This window comes from Oncorhynchus keta, chromosome 22 (genome assembly GCF_023373465.1).
Source record: "Oncorhynchus keta strain PuntledgeMale-10-30-2019 chromosome 22, Oket_V2, whole genome shotgun sequence".
Taxonomy (NCBI): Eukaryota; Metazoa; Chordata; class Actinopteri; order Salmoniformes; family Salmonidae; genus Oncorhynchus; species Oncorhynchus keta.
In genome coordinates, this window is record NC_068442.1 from 27,804,040 (window position 1) to 27,827,414 (window position 23,375).

At 41.4% G+C, this 23,375-nt stretch overlaps 1 long non-coding RNA gene across 1 annotated transcript; it reads left to right on the forward strand.

Annotated features, from left to right (window-relative positions):
- Nucleotides 1-950: 950 nt before the first annotated feature.
- Nucleotides 951-11,849, forward strand: LOC127910622 (uncharacterized). Its single transcript, XR_008075468.1, has 3 exons — nucleotides 951-1,981; nucleotides 10,916-11,009; nucleotides 11,132-11,849. It is a non-coding gene; the product is annotated as an uncharacterized LOC127910622 (long non-coding RNA).
- Nucleotides 11,850-23,375: the final 11,526 nt, after the last annotated feature.

Consider the following 23,375-nt stretch of genomic DNA (forward strand, 5'->3'; position numbering starts at 1 on the left):
TTGTTACTGACCACTTTACCAAATTAGCTCATGCCTTCTTGTGTCCGAACCAGTCTGCTAAGTCAGTAGCTCATCAGTTGTGGAACAACTATTTCTGTGTCTACGGAATGCCACGCCGTATACACTCAGACCAGGGAGCCAACTTTGAGAGCGCTTTAATAGCCGAACTGTTGAGTGTTGCAGGCGTTCAGAAGTCTCACACCACGCCGTACCATCCGATGGGGAACGGGTCCTGCGAAAGGATGAATAGGACTTTGGGAAACATGATCCGGGCCCTGCCAATGAGAGCTAAGCACAGATGGCCTCAGGCGCTGAAGTCCCTTACGTTTGCATACAATTGTACAATCCACGAGACCACAGGCTTTGCCCCTTTCCTGCTAATGTTTGGGAGGACGCCAAGACTGCCTGTTGACATAGTCTTTGGCTCGGTCATAGAGAACCCAGAAGTTGTCGACTATGACCAGTTTGTTCAGTCTTTGAGGAGAGATCTGAAAGAAGCCATGAATGCAGCACAGGCATCTGCAGCGAAGCAGTTGAAGAGGCATGCTGACCTTTATGACAGAAGAGTCAGAGGAGCACCAGTGGAGATTGGGGATCGAGTATTGCTGGCTAACAAGGGGAGCGGGGAAAGCGGAAGCTCGCTGACCGTTGGGAGGATACTGTCTACCTTGTCACTGGATTGAATGCTGACAGTCACACTTTTAAGATTCAGAACAGCTCCACTGGACGGGAGAAGACGGTACATCGCAATCTGATAATGCCAGTCAACTTTCTTCCTCTTCCCCATGCTGCTGTTGAGGAGGGAACAGACATGTCTGGATTAACAGAGTCTGAGGACATGAATGACAGCCTAGTTGTCTCAGCTGCCATGGACACTGCAGTGGATGATGGTGCTGAGTACAGAACCAGAGTGTGGGTGTCAGAGTTGTCTTCTGAAGGAACAAGTGACACAAGCCTGGAGGGTGATGTGCGATCCTTGGATGCTCAGGATATTCCACCTTTGGTTTCCGTGGATGATATACTGCAGCTGGGAGGTCTGCCTCGATCAGAGAGTCTTCAAGAATCTGACCGAGACTGTAACAGTGTAGTGAGTGAGCTAATTGACCAGTCTGCTTACGATATCCGTACTGACCTACCAAACGCGGACCATTCCTTACCTGATCAGTTAAGTACTGACTGTGTTGATGGACACACTATTGCAACAGTGCACAACACTGTTACCCCTTATGCAGTTGAAGGTAGTCAGGGTCATATTAGGTCAAGGGCAGGAAGGCTATTTAAACCAGTGTCAAGACTGATTGAGATTATGAATCAGCAGAAAGTTAGCTCTTGAAGGTAAAATATGTGAATAGAGGGTCAATGGTATTGACATCTTTTATTTGTTTTGCTTTTACATCATTGTGACCATAATTAGAGGTTGCAGGATGGTAATGTGACATGATAAAGTCTCTTATGGTGGTTTATTTTATTACTTGGATGTTTGAAAGTCACCAAGTGTACTTAACATGTGACAGGGCATGTTTACCTATGAGGGCTAAGGGGTTTGATCAACCACTTTTCACTCTAATTCTCAAGGAGAATAGTCTAAGGACTGGAATATTTAGTGACTGATTTAAAGCAGGGTCTGCATCCTTGATATACACAGCGTTACCTTTTAGTTCTCTATTAGGTAGTACATTTTTTTTTCTCTGGATTATTCTGTACATATGTTGAGTGTCTCTGTATCTGGTATGTTTGCACAGTGCCGTTTTGTATTTTGTTATTTTTCTTTGCAAGTGGAATTCAGTAGGGGGGGGAGTGTAACAGGGTTATATTGGTGATTCCCCTTGCCACTTTATTGTTAAGCCAATGGGTTTTTGGTTTGAGTTTGTCTTGCCTTCACCTACTCAACATGGCATCTTATTGGCTGGTTTGCGTAGCTTGCTTACGAGGGGGGATGTTCCAGTTAGAATCGTCCCAGTGAACAAGCACCAAACCAGCGGTAAGTTGTTGGTTGCAAAGCACCGTACGTCAAAAGTGATTTTATGCTCTCAAGTGATTATTTAAATGTACAATTTATATCAAATAGTTTGTAAATGTTATTCAAACATCACACATAAGATGCAGGGGTTTTGGAGAATATTTGTTGTGCATTTTGTTGTAGAGAATTCACGCCAGTATTAGCTAGCAACTTACTGTGTCTGGTGGGGGGGGTTCATATATTTTGTACAGTGCGTGAGTGCAGAGTTGGATGGTGAGACGGGCATTGCATGACGTGCAATCTTGTGTCGTTCTTATCAGGTACATTGTTAAAGATATTATATTGTAATTGTATTATTTTGGTAACTGCCCAGTGAACAAGCACCAAACCAGCGTGCGTGAGTGCAGAGTTGGATGGTGAGACGGGCATTGCATGACGTGCAATCTTGTGTCGTTCTTATCAGAATAAAGCTACATGATTGGTGCTACATATTGGAGTTCCGTGTCGATTACTGATGTACACAACGCCAGAAGAGTACTGTTACATTTACATTTACATTTAAGTAATTTAGCAGACGCTCTTATCCAGACAAAAGTTCCAAAAGAATAAAGACATTTCAACTGTCATTATGTCTATATACAGTGTTGTAATGATGTGCAAGTAGTTCAAGTACAAAAGGGTAAGATAAATAGACATAAATATAGGTTGCATTTACAATGGTGTTTGTTCTTCACTGGTTGCCCTTTTCTTGTGGTGACAGGTCACAAATCTTGCTGCTGTGATTGCCCACTGTGGTATTTCACCCAATAGATATGGGAGTTTATCAAAATTTGATTTATTTTTCGCATGATTTGTGAGCCTGTGTAATCTCATGGAAATATGTGTCTCTAATATGGTTATACATTTGTCAGGAGGTTAGGAAGTGCAGCGCAGTTTCCACCTCATTTTGTGGGAAGTGTGCACATAGCCTGTCTTCTCTTGAGAGCCAGATCTGCCTTCGGCGGCCTTTCTCAATAGCAAGGCTATGCTCACCTAGTCTGCACATAGTCAAAGATTTCCTTAATTCTGGGTTAGTCACCGTGCTCCGGTATTCTGCCACGGTGGACTCTCTATTTCGGGCCAAATAGAATTCTAGTTTGCTCTGTTTTATTGTAAATTCTTTCCAATGTGTCAAGTAATTATCTTTTTGTTTTCTCATGATTTGGTTGGGTCTAATTGTGTTGCTGTCCTGTGGCTCTGTGGGGTGTATTTGTGAACAGAGCCCCAGGACCAGCTTGCTTAGGGGACTCTTCTCTAGGTTTATTTCCCTGTAGGTAATGGCTTTGTTATGGAAGGTTTGTGAATCGCTTACTTTTAGGTTGTTGTCGAATTTAACGTCTCTTTTCTGGATTTTGACAAATAGTGGATATCGGCCTAATTATGCTCTGCATGCATTATTGTTTTACGTTGTACACAGAGGATATTTTTGCAGAATTCTGCATGCAGATTTTCAATTTGGTGTTTGTCCCATTTTGTGGATTCTTAGTTGGTGAGCGGACCCCAGACCTCACAACCATAAAGGGCAATGGGTTCTTTTACTGATTCAAGTATATCTAGCCAGATCCTAATTGGTATGTCACATTTTATTTTCCTTTTGATAGCATAGAATGCCCTTCTTGCCTTGTCTCTCAGATGGTTCACAGCTTTGTTGAAGTTACCTGTGGCGCTGATGTTTTGGCCGAGGAATGTATAGTTTTTTTGTGTGCTCTAGGGCAAAGGTATGTAGATGGAATTTGTATTCGTGGTCCTGGCAACTGGACATTTTTTGGAACGTCATTATCTTTGTCTTACTGAGATTTACTCTCAGGGCCCAGGTCTGACAGAATCTGTGCAGAATATCTAGGTGCTGCTGTAGGCCCTACTTGGTTGGGGACAGAAGCACCAGGTCATCAGCAAAGAGTAGACATTTGACATTGGATTCTAGTAGGATCTAGAATAAATATATATATATATGTTGAAGAGGGTTGGTCTCTCTTTCTTTCTCTCTCTCTCACACACACACACACACACACACACACAGTGGTGGAAAAAGTATCCAATTGTCATACTTGAGTAAAAGTAAAGATACCTTAATAGAAAATGACTCAAGTAGAAAGGAATGCCAGTAAAGTACTACTTAAGTAAAAGTCTAAAAGTATGTGGTTTTAAATATAGTTAAGTATCAAAAGTAAGTGTAATTGCTAAAATATACTTAAGTATCAAAGGCTCCCGAGTGGCGCAGTGGTCTAAAGGCACTGCATCTCAGTGCAAGAGGTGTCACTACAGTCCCTGGTTTGAATCCAGGCTGTTTCACATCAAGGCGAACACATGGAAACCTCAGGCTCGTGCCAAGTGTTAACTTACAGAGCAGAGGAAGGAAGCATAGCACGCTAGACAGAGAGGGTGGGTGGGAGATGGAGGAAACCAGGGAGAGATAAATGGAGAGGATGGAACCTATATTAGTACATTTGAATCATTGTTTTTCTCAGCGTAATAACACAAGTTATGCTGGCCTCAGTTTGTCACCAGACAAAAGGGAAGTAACACCTGTATGTTGGCAGATAGAATGTCATCTAATGTGACTGACAGTGGGCATGACCTCACGCTTACATCAGCTGTGTACCTAATTATAAACACAGTGGCCATGGTTGGGGGGGTCTACTAAGCTATATGGAATTGTTTTAAGAAGGTCATACCAAGGATAATTTAGCTATTTGATTTTGAATTGTAAGACCCCTTGAAGTATCAAAAAAGTATACAATAATTATTTGATGAAAACATATTATTGGCCTTACTGCTATTAGCCCATACAAATGCGTTGAATAACAGATTCACTACATGGAACCACTGAAGATGTCATTTGTGTTATCAGACATTAGTCATGGTCTGCAGATATGACAGTAAGGAATTTCAGTTATGCCATAAATATATATATTCACTCTTTGAACGTTACCTTGCCTTGACGTGCCATTTTATGTGTTGTTGATGATTAGCGTACTTTCCTAGAGACCCTGTATATTATAGACATGTATGGAACGTAAAGTTTTTCGTAACTGTAAATGCTAGCTAACCTTAGCTACTTTAACTTATTTGAAATAATAATAAATAATAATAATAATTGAAATATCAAGTTGTGGAGGTTCTAGTAGTTATGGAATTCCAGCACTTCTGATGTTAAATTGCTAGAAAATTCCCACTTCTCATTATATGGTTCCTTTCAAAACGTCTACTCCTTTCGACACCCCCACTTTTCCTGAGAGATGTACTCCACTGAGAGATGTACTCTACTGAGAGATGTACTCCACTGAGAGATGTACTCTACTGAGAGATGTACTCTACTGAGAAATGTACTCCACTGAGAGATGTACTCTACTGAGAGATGTACTCCACTGAGAGATGTACTCTACTGAGAGATGTACTCTACTGAGAAATGTACTCCACTGAGAGATGTACTCTACTGAGAGATGTACTCCACTGAGAGATGTACTCCACTGAGAGATGTACTCTACTGAGAGATGTACTCCACTGAGAGATGTACTCCACTGAGAGATGTACTCTACTGAGAGATGTACTCCACTGAGAGATGTACTCTACTGAGAGATGTACTCCACTGAGAGATGTACTCCACTGAGAGATGTACTCCACTGAGAGATGTACTCCACTGAGAGATGTACTGCACTGAGAGATGTACTCCACCGACAGATGTACTCTACTGAGAGATGTACTCCACTGACAGATGTACTCCACTGAGAGATGTACTCCACTGAGAGATGTACTCCACTGAGAGATGTACTCCACTGAGAGATGTACTCCACTGAGAGATGTACTCTACTGAGAGATGTACTCCACTGAGAGATGTACTCTACTGAGAGATGTACTCCACTGAGAGATGTACTCTACTGAGAGATGTACTCCACTGAGAGATGTACTCTACTGAGAGATGTACTCTACTGAGAAATGTACTCCACTGAGAGATGTACTCTACTGAGAGATGTACTCTACTGAGAGATGTACTCCACTGAGAGATGTACTCTACTGAGAGATGTACTCCACTGAGAGATGTACTCTACTGAGAGATGTACTCTACTGAGAAATGTACTCCACTGAGAGATGTACTCTACTGAGAGATGTACTCCACTGAGAGATGTACTCTACTGAGAGATGTACTCTACTGAGAAATGTACTCCACTGAGAGATGTACTCTACTGAGAGATGTACTCCACTGAGAGATGTACTCCACTGAGAGATGTACTCTACTGAGAGATGTACTCCACTGAGAGATGTACTCCACTGAGAGATGTACTCTACTGAGAGATGTACTCCACTGAGAGATGTACTCCACTGAGAGATGTACTCCACTGAGAGATGTACTCCACTGAGAGATGTACTCCACTGAGAGATGTACTCCACTGAGAGATGTACTGCACTGAGAGATGTACTCCACCGACAGATGTACTCTACTGAGAGATGTACTCCACTGACAGATGTACTCCACTGAGAGATGTACTCCACTGAGAGATGTACTCCACTGAGAGATGTACTCCACTGAGAGATGTACTCTACTGAGAGATGTACTCCACTGACAGATGTACTCCACTGAGAGATGACATACTGTATCTGTTGTTTTTACATTGGATGCGTCTCAATCCACCGCATCTGCCTGTGACACACTTCCGCATCTGCCTGTGACACACTTCCGCATCTGCAGTGAAAGGTGACAGAGCTAGAGCATTGTTTGTCAGACGATGAGACATCCCGAAAATCAATCTTCTCACAAAATCGTCTGTAGCGTCCGAACGGTTTGGCCCCCATAAGCGTCTTGGGACTCGTCTGAAGTCGGTACAGCCGATCTGCTAACTTCTGTCTGTAGCTTCCGATCAGTTTGGACTACACACTACAAGCTTCACAGGACTCGTCTGTACCAGTTGAAAATATATGGAAGTACAGTCTATATAGTATATATAATGTTAAGTGCCAAAAATAATGAATAGAGTCCAGCTGTGACTTCATCTCTCAGAGCAGTCATCCCTCAGGGTCTCCATGCTGCCACCTACTGATATGTCATCTCTCAGTGCAGTGCATCGCTCAGGAATAGTGGGGGTGTCGAAAGGAGTGGGCGTTTTAAAAGGAACCATATAAGGAGAAGTGGGGAGTCTTTTAACACTAGAAGCGCTGGAGTCCAGCTGCGACGTCAGCTCTCAGTCATCCCTCAGGGTCTCTATGTTGCCACCTACTGATACACTACATATGCAAAGGTATGTGGACACCCCTTCAAATGAGTGATTTCGGCTATTTCAGCCACACCCGTTGCTGGCAGGTGTATGAAATGAGCACACAGCCATGCGATCTCGATAGACAAACATTGGCAGTAGAATGGCCCATACTGAAGAGCTCAGGGAATTTCAATGTGGCACCGTCATAGGATGCCACCTTTCAAACAAGTCAGTTCATCAAATTTCTGCCCTGCTAGAGCTGCCCTGGTCAACCGCAAATGCTGTTATTATGAAGTGGAAATGTCTAGGAGCAACAACGGCTCAGCCACAAAGTGGTAGGCCACATAAGCTCACAGAATGGGATCGCTGAGTGCTGAAGCACCTAGTGCGTAAAAATTGTCTTTCCTCGGTTGCAATACTCACTACCGAGTTCCAAACTGCCTCTGGAAGCAACGTTAGCACAATAACTGTTCGTTGGGAGCTTCATGAAATTGATTTCCATGGCTGAGCAGCCACACACAAGCACATGATGCCCATTCATGATGCCCATTCATAATGCCAAGCGCTGGCTGGAGTGGTTTAAAGCTCGCAGCAATTGGACTCTGCAGCAGTGGAAACACATTCTCTGGCGTGATGAATCACGCTTCAAATCAAATCAAATTTAGTTTGTCACATGCGCCAAATACAACAGTGAAATGCTCAGTGAAATGCAACAGTGAAATGCTCACCATCTGGCAGTTCGACGGACTAATATGAGTTTGGTGGATGCCAGGAGAACGCTACCTGCCTGAATGAATAGTGACAACTTTAAAGTTTGGTGGAGGAGGAATAATGGTATGGGCCTGTTTTTCATGGTTCGAGTGAAGGTACATATTAACGCTACAGCATGCTTCCTACTTTGTGGCAACAGTTTGGGGAAGGCCCATACCTGCTTTAGCATGACAATGCCCCCGTGCACCAAGTGAGGGTCCATACAGAAATGGTTTGTCAAGATCAGTGTGGAAGAACTTGACTGGCCTGCACAGAGCCCTGCCCGCAACCCCATCAAACACCTTTGGGATGAATGGGAACGCCAACTGCGCGGCAGGCCCGACTTCACTAATGCTCTTGTGGCTGAATGGAACCAAGTCCCTGCAAAAATGTTTCAACATCTAGCAGAAAGCCTTCCCAGAAGAGTGGAGGCTGTTATTTCAGCAAAGGGGGGGGGGGGCAACTCCATATTAATGCCCATAATTTGGGAATGAGATGTTCGTCAAGCACATGTCCACATACTTTTGGTTATGTAGTGTATCACTATTTTAAACGGACAGATTTTTATGGGGATTTTTTTATCATGCTAATTAGATATCCACGGGGCACTGACATCGACCTTAGGGGGTTAACCTGTTTAGGTCAGTATGCCTTTCCTGTGTTTGTATCAGTGCTTCACTGTTGACCACAGTCTGGTCGCTCCCTGCAGGTGGAAAGCTCCTTCAGCTACTGTATCTAGAGATTTATGCCGTCAGCATTGAGAGCCTCAATCAGGTAAAACAAATGAACTTCTTCTATGTCTGAAGTTACATATATTTTGTAGTATGTCGTTCCTTACTTGAATGATTTGAATGCTGTGTTTCTCAGTACTTCATTGACATATTTGAAAGCAGCCATGCAGTCGGATGCGTTTTTCTCTTTATTTTGATTAAATCCACCTCATATGTACATACAGTATGTAAAGGGAGGTGGCAGTTTTAGTGTGTTACTGGCTGAGCACATCCTTACCACCATGGTTACCTTTGTATGGGTGTTAAAATATTTATGTCAATTTGAAAATGAACAGCCCTGATTGGCCATAGGCTAGCTCTGATCACTGATCATGTAAATTATTAGGGTGGTGAATCAGAGAAACTGGGAACACAAAGCAAATTACCCAACTCAATGTTGTTACATGTGAACAGTCAAACATTCCTAATGTCCTGCAATCCATCGCCACCCGTTTACTATCCGTATGGGACCTACCACATAAGGAGATGGTAACTATTATACCAGTGGGAGATGAGGGAAAACTTCCGATTTCCATCCACTCATTTGAAGAATTCCCTCTCTCTGCACACCTCTGGTCCCAGTCCGTATGCACAGGACGCAATCAGGGCACTGAGACTGTGGTGCTTCCTCTTCTGTAGCTCTTCAGAGGTTAACACTGTCTGTCCTGGGATGGGAAACATTTGTCACCACCACTGGTTCAGCTCCTCAGGGGGGAGGGAGCATGTGCAGATACTGTCATCTCTGGCTGTCGCTTAGTGATACCATGATGACAGTGAGAGTGTAGAACCCCTGGTGAGAATGTGTGATGTGTCGTGGTTTGGTCACACTCACAGTGACAAGGAAGTGAGGGATCATCTGGAAATATTACTTGACCCTGACACTTGAAAAGGCTGCATGGTGTCATGGAAATTTCCTCTATTTACCAAATCATGGGAGCAAACCACACACACAAGTCAGAGTTAGTTATCAAAGTCCATCTTTAATTATATGAGCTCTATCACAAGACTCTCAGATAAATTCAGTGTCTCTCAGTGAATTCTCTGAGAGCCCCCTACACACTGCAGCTGAGTTCCTTTAATAGCAAAGAACACACATAGTCAGACAGCATCGGCATAATTCATTGTTCAGCTTTGTCTCCTCTCTCAACCTCAGAACCATAAACCAATCCTCCATATCAACAGGCATATATCAAATTGTCATTTAGATACATCCAATCCTAAATACAACCAATCCTGGACAAGATCACAGAGACACACTGACTGGCACACAGACATTGTGGAGCAAAAGATATGTTTACACATGATGACACTTTGACCTCTCCCCTCTCTGCGGACCATGCAACTTAGTCTTGACATAGAACAGATAACTGCAACCTCACCACAGTATTATACAAAAATACCATTCTGATGAGAAGTAACTTACACACATTTGATGAATATAAAACATCTTACATATGTTACCAACAAATTCTGATTATTCCCTAACAAGGGCCACAGACATGATTTAAAAACAGAAGTGGAGGCTCTGAAATGTTATGAAGCATAGGACTGTGTAGGACAGCAACAGCTTTGTGTATATCTTACTCACCACTCACTACAACCTTCTACAGGTATTTAGTCACACCAAATGGACAAGCAGAGACAGAGTTCATGTGTTCAGAGTTCCTGTGTCTATGTGGCCACTAACGACTGTACTATTTTTCCAATCTTTCAGTCCGAATGTGTCTCTCTGTATGACTGCATGGTGTCAGTAGTGACAGATAGATTCCTACGTATGTACTGTTGACCATTCATGTGGTGATTGAGACAGACAGACAGACCTGCTCTCTCAGTCTGACGTCTGTTGAGGACCTCGAGGCTATGGTCAGTCATGTGACAGCTTCTCTGAAGAAGATCATCCCTGGTTCCTCTCCAGGGTGTCATGGCATGTAGTTGAACATACCCTCCCTCAAGCCTTGTGAGGGTTGTTTGTGATGTACTTATAGCAGAAACCCCTGAGGTCGACCCATTAACCAACTGATTAGGGATCCTTAGTGATCCTCTTCTATCCAAGGAATGGTGGTTTTCTAACTCACTTGTGAATCATATTCCAATCCAATTCCAATAATGAAATAGATACCTCATGCAAATATCTGTAATATCTGAGGGTTCAAAATGTTTGACATCTACATGTGCATGTGTTTCTATCTCCTGCTCTCGGGAAGATCCTGAAGGAAATCCCTCCAGATCTGCAGGAGCGGATGTGGAACCTGGCAACCCGGGTGGAGGAGCAGCTGACTGGAACACTGGGACCCTGTGGTCAGTAGAATCAATCATACCACTGCAGCAGTGTCACATCATGTGTGTGTATCATACTATGTGGACATGGATTTTTACAGTATCTGATCTCTCTGTCATTCCTCGGTTTTCTTCCACTATAGGAGGCTTCTCAGAGACAAATGCTGCTCTATGTGACTTCAATGAGTTCCCCTGCAGGGAGGTCCAATAGGTCCGTAGGCTACCATCCACCTATGATGACACCACATGAAATGTTTCTGATAAATACATTTTTTCTACAATAAATATCAACTTATGTCATCATACATCAATAATATTAGTGAATAGATTTATTATGTATATTCTTTCAGGATGTTGACAACATTTACTATGCCCAGAATTGTTTGGAATCTCTCCTTCAACCAATGGTTCACCAATATCTCCAACAAAGACCTCAAACTAGTAAACCTTTTAGCCACATCCTGATTTGTTTTTCCAAGTCCTGTTAGAGAGCACACTATCTCATGTTATTATACAGCTTGATGCTTCTCTCCCTGAGTTCTCTTGCTCTGAGTCTTGCACTCTCTGGTTCTGTCATGGATGTCACATTCATAAGTTTTGGCAGTGTGAGCTGATGATGGGATCTTGTGGATGACCAAACTGTCCGACCCGGTCAGCGCTGCAGGGTCTAGCAGGCCTTATCAACAGTCCTCACATGTGCACACAGAGCACTGTGCCCTGGAGGCAGGGCGCCATACTGACTTCATAATCTAGCTGCTGTTGTGTTACTGGTACTGCAGTGCTTTTAGACAATCACCTGGCTATGATGGAGGTCAGGGAAATTACCTTCACGAGGAGAGAGAATTTGTGTGTATGATATTCTTTTGGGTCGTTCCACCAATTCGGTGCCTTTTGAGTTCACCAAATTTGTACATTCTGTCATAAAGATCACATGTTCAATTTCACAAATAAAAATAATAAAATAATAAAAAGGCTAACGTAAGTGTCAAGTAAAGTAACAGGGTTGACCGTATCAGGGTTGACCGTAACAGGGTTGACCGTAACAGGGTTGACCGTATCAGGGTTGACCGTAACAGGGTTGACCGTAACAGTGTTGACCGTATCAGGGTTGACCGTAACAGGGTTGACCGTGACAGGGTTGACCGTAACAGGGTTGACCGTGACAGGTTTGACCGTGACAGGTTTGACCGTATCAGGGTTGACCGTATCAGGGTTGACCGTAACAGGGTTGACCGTATCAGGGTTGACCGTATCAGGGTTGACCGTAACAGGGTTGACGATATGAAAGGGTTGACAATGTGACAGGGGTAATGGAAGCTTGTTGTTTGTAACAGGGTTGACCGTGACAGGGTTGACCGTGACAGGTTTGACCGTGACAGGGTTGACCGTATCAGGGTTGACCGTATCAGGGTTGACCGTATCAGGGTTGACCGTAACGGGGTTGACCGTAACAGGGTTGACCGTAACGGGGTTGACCGTATCAGGGTTGACCGTAACAGGGTTGACGATATGAAAGGGTTGACAATGTGACAGGGGTAATGGAAGCTTGTTGTTTGTAACAGGGTTGACCGTGACAGGGTTGACCGTGACAGGTTTGACCGTGACAGGGTTGACCGTATCAGGGTTGACCGTATCAGGGTGACCGTAACAGGGTTGACCGTAACAGGGTTGACCGTATCGGGGTTGACCGTATCAGGGTTGACCGTAACGGGGTTGACCGTATCAGGGTTGACCGTAACAGGGTTGACGATATGAAAGGGTTGACAATGTGACAGGGGTAATGGAAGCTTGTTGTTTGTAACAGGGTTGACCGTGACAGGGTTGACCGTGACAGGTTTGACCGTATCAGGGTTGACCGTATCAGGGTTGACCGTATCAGGGTTGACCGTAACAGGGTTGACCGTAACAGGGTTGACCGTATCAGGGTTGACCGTATCAGGGTTGACCGTAACAGGGTTGACCGTATCAGGGTTGACCGTAACAGGGTTGACGATATGAAAGGGTTGACAATGTGACAGGGGTAATGGAAGCTTGTTGTTTGTAACAGGGAGTGGCAATTGAACGCAAGCTTAACAGGCTGATGTGTTATTCTCGACCAGCTCAGTTTTCCACCACAAAACACCAGCAAATAGCCAAAAAGAGTAGAACCAGCTCACCTGCTCTGTGGTTCGACTGTTATATGTTCAATGTTTCTTTTCCATTTTTTTTTAAAAGGACTAGGTTCATCATATTAAAACAAGAGTTCAGTTCATGTAAAAGGATTGATCTGAAAATGAGGGAAAGATTGTACCCCCGCACATTCACTCGGTACCGGTGCCCCCTGTATATAGTCTCGTTATTGTTATGTACTGTAATTCTACTGTGTTACTTTTTATTTTTACTTTATTTTATTTAGTAAATATTTTCTCAACTCTAATTCTTGAACGGCACTGTTGGTTAAGGGCTTGTAAGTAAGCATTTCACGGTAAGGTCTACACCGGTTGTATTCAGCGCATGTGATTTGATTAACTAGGGCTTTACAATGACTTTACAAAACTTGGATAGACTTTAGGATTAAGTGGGTTGAAATCTTCCTAGAAGTGACACAGGGTTGACTGAGGGACATGTCAAAATGCAGAATTTTGGCACTTTAGCAAGGCTTTATATATATCAAAAATCTGAACAGATTTTTGAAATTGGTGCACAATTTCTACTTAAAATATCAAAGGGACGCAAAAGGCACTAATTTTCTATGGTCTAACGGAATTTCCTAGAAATTAATAAATAGAAATGACCGTAGAAAGTTCTGACACCGAAGATTCTCATGCAGATTAGATGGAGATTCTCATGGAGATTAGATGGAGATTCTCACGGAGATTAGATGGAGATTCTCATGGAGATTAGATGGAGATTCTCATGGAGATAAAATGGAGATTAGATGGAGATAAAATGGAGATTAGATGGAGATTCTCATGGAGATTAGATGGAGATTCTCATGGAGATTAGATGGAGATTCTCATGGAGATGAGATGGAGATTCTCATGGAGATAAAATGGAGATTAGATGAAGATTCTCATGGAGATTCTCACGGAGATTAGATGGAGATTCTCATGGAGATAAAATGGAGATTAGATGGAGATTCTCATGGAGATTAGATGGAGATTCTCATGGAGATTAGATGGAGATTCTCATGGAGATTAGATGGAGATTCTCATGGAGATTAGATGGAGATTCTCATGGAGATGAGATGGAGATTCTCATGGAGATAAGATGGAGATTAGATGAAGATTCTCATGGAGATTCTCATGGAGATTAGATGGAGATTCTCATGGAGATTAGATGGAGATTCTCATGGAGATTAGATGGAGATTCTCATGGACATTAGATGAAGATTCTCATGGAGATTAGATGAATATTCTCATGGAGATTAGATGGAGATAAAATGGAGATTGGATGGAGATTCTCATGGAGATTAGTTGAAGATTCTCATGGAGATTCTCATGGAGATTAGATGGAGATTCTCATGAAGATTCTCATGGAGATTAGATGGAGATTCTCATGGAGATTAGATGGAGATTCTCATGGAGATTAGATGGAGATTCTCATGGAGATAAAATGGAGATTCTCATGGAGATTAGATGGAGATTCTCATGGAGATTAGATGCAGATTCTCATGGAGATTAGATGGAGATTCTCATGGAGATTAGAAGGAGATTCTCATGGACATTAGATGAAGATTCTCATGGAGATTAGATGAATATTCTCATGGAGATTAGATGGAGATTCTCATGGGGATTAGATGGAGATTCTCACGGAGATTAGATGGAGATTCTCATGGAGATTAGATGGAGATTCTCATGGAGATAAAATGGAGATTAGATGGAGATTCTCATGGAGATTAGATGGAGATTCTCATGGAGATTAGATGGAGATTCTCATGGAGATTAGATGGAGATTCTCATGGAGATTAGATGGAGATTCTCATGGAGATGAGATGTAGATTCTCATGGAGATAAGATGGAGATTAGATGAAGATTCTCATGGAGATTCTCATGGAGATTAGATGGAGATTCTCATGGAGATTAGATGGAGATTCTCATGGAGATAAAATGGAGATTGGATGGAGATTCTCATGGAGATTAGTTGAAGATTCTCATGGAGATTAGATGGAGATTCTCATGGAGATTAGATGGAGATTCTCATGAAGATTCTCATGGAGATTCTCATGGAGATTAGATGGAGATTCTCATGGAGATTAGATGGAGATTCTCATGGAGATTAGATGGAGATTCTCATGGAGATTCTCATGGAGATTAGGTGGAGATTCTCATGGAGATTAGATGGAGATTCTCATGGAGATTAGATGGAGATTAGATGGAGATTCTCATGGACATTAGATGAATATTCTCATGGAGATTAGATGAATATTCTCATGGAGATTAGATGGAGATTCTCATGGAGATAAAATGGAGATTCTCATGGAGATTAGTTGAAGATTCTCATGGAGATTCTCATGGAGATTAGATTGAGATTCTCATGGAGATTAGATGGAGATTCTCATGGAGATTAGATGGAGATTCTCATGAAGATTCTCATGGAGATAAAATGGAGATTGGATGGAGATTCTCATGGAGATTAGTTGAAGATTCTCATGGAGATTCTCATGGAGATTAGATGGAGATTCTCATGAAGATTCTCATGGAGATTAGATGGAGATTCTCATGGAGATTAGATGGAGATTCTCACGGAGATTAGATGGAGATTCTCATGGAGATTCTCATGGAGATAAAATGGAGATTAGATGGAGATTAGATGGAGATTCTCATGGAGATTAGATGGAGATTCTCATGGAGATGAGATGGAGATTAGATGAAGATTCTCATGGAGATTCTCATGGAGATTAGGTGGAGATTCTCATGGAGATTAGATGGAGATTCTCATGGAGATTAGATGGAGATTAGATGGAGATTCTCATGGACATTAGATGAAGATTCTCATGGAGATTAGATGAATATTCTCACGGAGATTAGATGGAGATTATCATGGAGATAAAATGGAGATTGGATGGAGATTCTCATGGAGATTAGTTGAAGATTCTCATGGAGATTCTCATGGAGATTAGATTGAGATTCTCATGGAGATTAGATGGAGATTCTCATGGAGATTAGATGGAGATTCTCATGAAGATTCTCATGGAGATTCTCATGGAGATTAGATGGAGATTCTCATGGAGATTAGATGGAGATTCTCATGGAGATTAGATGGAGATTCTCATGGAGATAAAATGGAGATTCTCATGGAGATTAGATGGAGATTCTCATGGAGATAAAATGGAGATTGGATGGAGATTCTCATGGAGATTAGTTGAAGATTCTCATGGAGATTCTCATGGAGATTAGATGGAGATTCTCATGAAGATTCTCATGGAGATTAGATGGAGATTCTCATGGAGATTAGATGGAGATTCTCATGGAGATTAGATGGAGATTCTCATGGAGATAAAATGGAGATTCTCATGGAGATTAGATGGAGATTCTCATGGAGATTAGATGCAGATTCTCATGGAGATTAGATGGAGATTCTCATGGAGATTAGAAGGAGATTCTCATGGACATTAGATGAAGATTCTCATGGAGATTAGATGGAGATTCTCATGGAGATTAGATGGAGATTCTCATGAAGATTCTCATGGAGATTCTCATGGAGATTAGATGGAGATTCTCATGGAGATTAGATGGAGATTCTCATGGAGATTAGATGGAGATTCTCATGGAGATTCTCATGGAGATTAGGTGGAGATTCTCATGGAGATTAGATGGAGATTCTCATGGAGATTAGATGGAGATTAGATGGAGATTCTCATGGACATTAGATGAAGATTCTCATGGAGATTAGATGAATATTCTCATGGAGATTAGATGGAGATTCTCATGGAGATAAAATGGAGATTGGATGGAGATTCTCATGGAGATTAGTTGAAGATTCTCATGGAGATTCTCATGGAGATTAGATTGAGATTCTCATGGAGATTAGATGGAGATTCTCATGGAGATTAGATGGAGATTCTCATGAAGATTCTCATGGAGATAAAATGGAGATTGGATGGAGATTCTCATGGAGATTAGTTGAAGATTCTCATGGAGATTCTCATGGAGATTAGATGGAGATTCTCATGAAGATTCTCATGGAGATTAGATGGAGATTCTCATGGAGATTAGATGGAGATTCTCACGGAGATTAGATGGAGATTCTCATGGAGATTCTCATGGAGATAAAATGGAGATTAGATGGAGATTCTCATGGAGATTAGATGGAGATTCTCATGGAGATTAGATGGAGATTCTCATGGAGATGAGATGGAGATTAGATGAAGATTCTCATGGAGATTCTCATGGAGATTAGGTGGAGATTCTCATGGAGATTAGATGGAGATTCTCATGGAGATTAGATGGAGATTAGATGGAGATTCTCATGGACATTAGATGAAGATTCTCATGGAGATTAGATGAATATTCTCACGGAGATTAGATGGAGATTATCATGGAGATTCTCATGGAGATTGGATGGAGATTCTCATGGAGATTAGTTGAAGATTCTCATGGAGATTCTCATGGAGATTAGATTGAGATTCTCATGGAGATTAGATGGAGATTCTCATGGAGATTAGATGGAGATTCTCATGAAGATTCTCATGGAGATTCTCATGGAGATTAGATGGAGATTCTCATGGAGATTAGATGGAGATTCTCATGGAGATTAGATGGAGATTCTCATGGAGATAAAATGGAGATTCTCATGGAGATTAGATGGAGATTCTCATGGAGATAAAATGGAGATTGGATGGAGATTCTCATGGAGATTAGTTGAAGATTCTCATGGAGATTCTCATGGAGATTAGATGGAGATTCTCATGAAGATTCTCATGGAGATTAGATGGAGATTCTCATGGAGATTAGATGGAGATTCTCATGGAGATTAGATGGAGATTCTCATGGAGATAAAATGGAGATTAGATGGAGATTCTCATGGAGATTAGATGCAGATTCTCATGGAGATTAGATGGAGATTCTCATGGAGATTAGAAGGAGATTCTCATGGACATTAGATGAAGATTCTCATGGAGATTAGATGAATATTCTCATGGAGATTAGATGGAGATTCTCATGGGGATTAGATGGAGATTCTCACGGAGATTAGATGGAGATTCTCATGGAGATTAGATGGAGATTCTCATGGAGATAAAATGGAGATTAGATGGAGATTCTCATGGAGATTAGATGTAGATTCTCATGGAGATTAGATGGAGATTCTCATGGAGATTAGATGGAGATTCTCATGGAGATTAGATGGAGATTCTCATGGAGATGAGATGTAGATTCTCATGGAGATAAGATGGAGATTAGATGAAGATTCTCATGGAGATTCTCATGGAGATTAGATGGAGATTCTCATGGAGATTAGATGGAGATTCTCATGGAGATTAGATGGAGATTCTCATGGACATTAGATGAAGATTCTCATGGAGATTAGATGGAGATTCTCATGGAGATAAAATGGAGATTGGATGGAGATTCTCATGGAGATTAGTTGAAGATTCTCATGGAGATTAGATGGAGATTCTCATGGAGATTAGATGGAGATTCTCATGAAGATTCTCATGGAGATTCTCATGGAGATTAGATGGAGATTCTCATGGAGATTAGATGGAGATTCTCATGGAGATTAGATGGAGATTCTCATGGAGATTCTCATGGAGATTAGGTGGAGATTCTCATGGAGATTAGATGGAGATTCTCATGGAGATTAGATGGAGATTAGATGGAGATTCTCATGGACATTAGATGAAGATTCTCATGGAGATTAGATGAATATTCTCATGGAGATTAGATGGAGATTCTCATGGAGATAAAATGGAGATTGGATGGAGATTCTCATGGAGATTAGTTGAAGATTCTCATGGAGATTCTCATGGAGATTAGATTGAGATTCTCATGGAGATTAGATGGAGATTCTCATGGAGATTAGATGGAGATTCTCATGAAGATTCTCATGGAGATAAAATGGAGATTGGATGGAGATTCTCATGGAGATTAGATGGAGATTCTCATGGAGATTCTCATGGAGATTAGGTGGAGATTCTCATGGAGATTAGATGGAGATTCTCATGGAGATTAGATGGAGATTAGATGGAGATTCTCATGGACATTAGATGAAGATTCTCATGGAGATTAGATGAATATTCTCATGGAGATTAGATGGAGATTCTCATGGAGATAAAATGGAGATTGGATGGAGATTCTCATGGAGATTAGTTGAAGATTCTCATGGAGATTCTCATGGAGATTAGATTGAGATTCTCATGGAGATTAGATGGAGATTCTCATGGAGATTAGATGGAGATTCTCATGAAGATTCTCATGGAGATAAAATGGAGATTGGATGGAGATTCTCATGGAGATTAGTTGAAGATTCTCATGGAGATTCTCATGGAGATTAGATGGAGATTCTCATGAAGATTCTCATGGAGATTAGATGGAGATTCTCATGGAGATTAGATGGAGATTCTCACGGAGATTAGATGGAGATTCTCATGGAGATTCTCATGGAGATAAAATGGAGATTAGATGGAGATTCTCATGGAGATTAGATGGAGATTCTCATGGAGATTAGATGGAGATTCTCATGGAGATGAGATGGAGATTAGATGAAGATTCTCATGGAGATTCTCATGGAGATTAGGTGGAGATTCTCATGGAGATTAGATGGAGATTCTCATGGAGATTAGATGGAGATTAGATGGAGATTCTCATGGACATTAGATGAAGATTCTCATGGAGATTAGATGAATATTCTCACGGAGATTAGATGGAGATTATCATGGAGATAAAATGGAGATTGGATGGAGATTCTCATGGAGATTAGTTGAAGATTCTCATGGAGATTCTCATGGAGATTAGATTGAGATTCTCATGGAGATTAGATGGAGATTCTCATGGAGATTAGATGGAGATTCTCATGAAGATTCTCATGGAGATTCTCATGGAGATTAGATGGAGATTCTCATGGAGATTAGATGGAGATTCTCATGGAGATTCTCATGGAGATTAGATGGAGATTCTCATGAAGATTCTCATGGAGATTAGATGGAGATTCTCATGGAGATTAGATGGAGATTCTCACGGAGATTAGATGGAGATTCTCATGGAGATTCTCATGGAGATAAAATGGAGATTAGATGGAGATTCTCATGGAGATTAGATGGAGATTCTCATGGAGATTAGATGGAGATTCTCATGGAGATGAGATGGAGATTAGATGAAGATTCTCATGGAGATTCTCATGGAGATTAGGTGGAGATTCTCATGGAGATTAGATGGAGATTCTCATGGAGATTAGATGGAGATTAGATGGAGATTCTCATGGACATTAGATGAAGATTCTCATGGAGATTAGATGAATATTCTCACGGAGATTAGATGGAGATTATCATGGAGATAAAATGGAGATTGGATGGAGATTCTCATGGAGATTAGTTGAAGATTCTCATGGAGATTCTCATGGAGATTAGATTGAGATTCTCATGGAGATTAGATGGAGATTCTCATGGAGATTAGATGGAGATTCTCATGAAGATTCTCATGGAGATTCTCATGGAGATTAGATGGAGATTCTCATGGAGATTAGATGGAGATTCTCATGGAGATTAGATGGAGATTCTCATGGAGATAAAATGGAGATTCTCATGGAGATTAGATGGAGATTAGATGGAGATTCTCATGGAGATTAGATGGAGATTCTCATGGAGATTAGATTGAGATTCTCATGGAGATTCTCATGGAGATTAGATGGAGATTCTCGTGGAGATTAGATGGAGATTCTCATGGACATTAGATGAAGATTCTCATGGAGATTAGATGAATATTCTCATGGAGATTAGATGGAGATTAGATGAAGACTCTCATGGACATTAGATGAATATTCTCATGGAGATTAGATGGAGATTCTCATGGAGATTAGATGGAGATTCTCATGGAGATTAGATTTGCTGCCAGTTTATGAAGATGGGATGGCTAATGATTCAAAACATAGTAGAGGAATGATTCTTCACCCTCTGTACCTCTCCCCAGAGCTCCGAAGTCCAGGAGCAGGTTCTCTTCATGATCAACAGATCCTCAATCCTGGAGGAGGTGTGTCTGGAAGGAGGTGGGCTCACTGTGAGTAGCCTACTCCACGTGATCCTCCTCACCTTTCTAAAACATCCCTCCTTCCCTAAATCATTCTAACTGGTGTCTGAGGCACTGAGGAAATGGGACATTTTTGGATGACATTTGATTTATGTGATTGGTTCACTTTATTTTTCATTTCAGTTCAACATTAATAACTCATTTCTGTTCCTCTGTCTCTCTCCTAGCCCTTCCTCTTGTTGGAATTCTGTATTGAAGATGGCCTGTGGCCTGCGAGATCACACCTGCTCCGCCATCCACACCATCAACCTGTCAGCCAATTATATAGAGGACAAAGGTGAGCCTTTTCCTATCATAAATAACTTTTGGGGTTTGTTAATGTCCGTTGCTGAGGTTCCCAATTCCAACTTGCCTGGACTGGCTAGTGACTACTCATCTGCTCATGTGTGTTACCTGTCGTCGGGTGTGAAAGCTCTCAGTCAGGAACTGGAGAACCCAATGGTCTCACCCAGCTGTCCGTCTCCAGGATTGTTGTCTCTCCCAAACTATTCTGTCTGCTTCATCCTTTTTGTTCATTTTCCATAAAGAAACTGTCTTTGTGTTGATACTTATCTTGTGATAGTTTTCACGTAGAGTATTGCATTTCTCTTTCTTGCCCCCTCCATCTCTCCTGGGTTGGCTAATCTGACTCAGGGGTTCTCTCAGAACAAGGCCTTCGCCAGCTCTCTGTGTCACCTGGATTTGTCAGGGAATACATGCAGTCTGGCTACAGAGGAGGCTGTGATGAGGGTGGGGGCAACACTTGTTTTCAGTTCACGGTTTAGAATTCTTTGCTCCATACACTATCATTTTTTTTTAAAAAAAATTTCCTTTATTTTACTAGGCAAGTCAGTTAAGAACAAATTGTTATTTTCAATGACGGCCTAGGAACAGTGGGTTAACTGCCTGTTCAGGGGCAGAACGACAGATTTGTACCTTGTCAGCTCGGGGATTCGAACTTGCAACCTTTTGGTTACTAGTCCAACGCTCTAACCACTAGGCTACCCTGCCACATCATACTTGAATGAAGGTCTATACTGTAGGTGCTGTGAGTTTCAGTTAAATGCATTTTGTGTATAATGTACATGGTGGATACTAAAGGGAGTTTGTTTTGCAAATGCAGTCCCACGTGTCAGGATATGCATGCTAATTGATACTGATATGTGTCAGGATATGCATGCTAATTGATACTGATATGTGTCAGGATATGCATGCTAATTGATACTGATATGTGACAGGATATGCATGCTAATTGATACTGATATGTGTCAGGATATGCATGCTAATTTATACTGATATGTGTCAGGATATGCATGCTAATTGATACTGATATGTGTCAGGATATGCATGCTAATTGATACTGATATGTGACAGGATATGCATGCTAATTGATACTGATATGTGTCAGGATATGCATGCTAATTGATACTGATATGTGTCAGGATATGCATGCTAATTGATACTGATATGTGTCAGGAGATGCATGCTAATTGATACTGATATGTGTCAGGATATGCATGCTAATTGATACTGATATGTGTCAGGATATGCATGCTAATTGATACTGATATGTGTCAGGATATGCATGCTAATTGATACTGATATGTGACAGGATATGCATGCTAATTGATACTGATATGTGTCAGGATATGCATGCTAATTGATACTGATATGTGTCAGGATATGCATGCTAATTGATACTGATATGTGACAGGATATGCATGCTAATTGATACTGATATGTGTCAGGATATGCATGCTAATTGATACTGATATGTGTCAGGATATGCATGCTAATTGATACTGATATGTGACAGGATATGCATGCTAATTAATACTGATATGTGACAGGATATGCATGCTAATTGATACTGATATGTGACAGGAGATGCATGCTAATTGATACTGATATGTGTCAGGAGATGCATGCTAATTGATACTGATATGTGTCAGGATATGCATGCTAATTGATACTGATATGTGTCAGGATATGCATGCTAATTGATACTGATATGTGTCAGGATATGCATGCTAATTGATACTGATATGTGACAGGATATGCATGCTAATTGATACTGATATGTGTCAGGATATGCATGCTAATTGATACTGATATGTGTCAGGATATGCATGCTAATTGATACTGATATGTGACAGGATATGCATGCTAATTAATACTGATATGT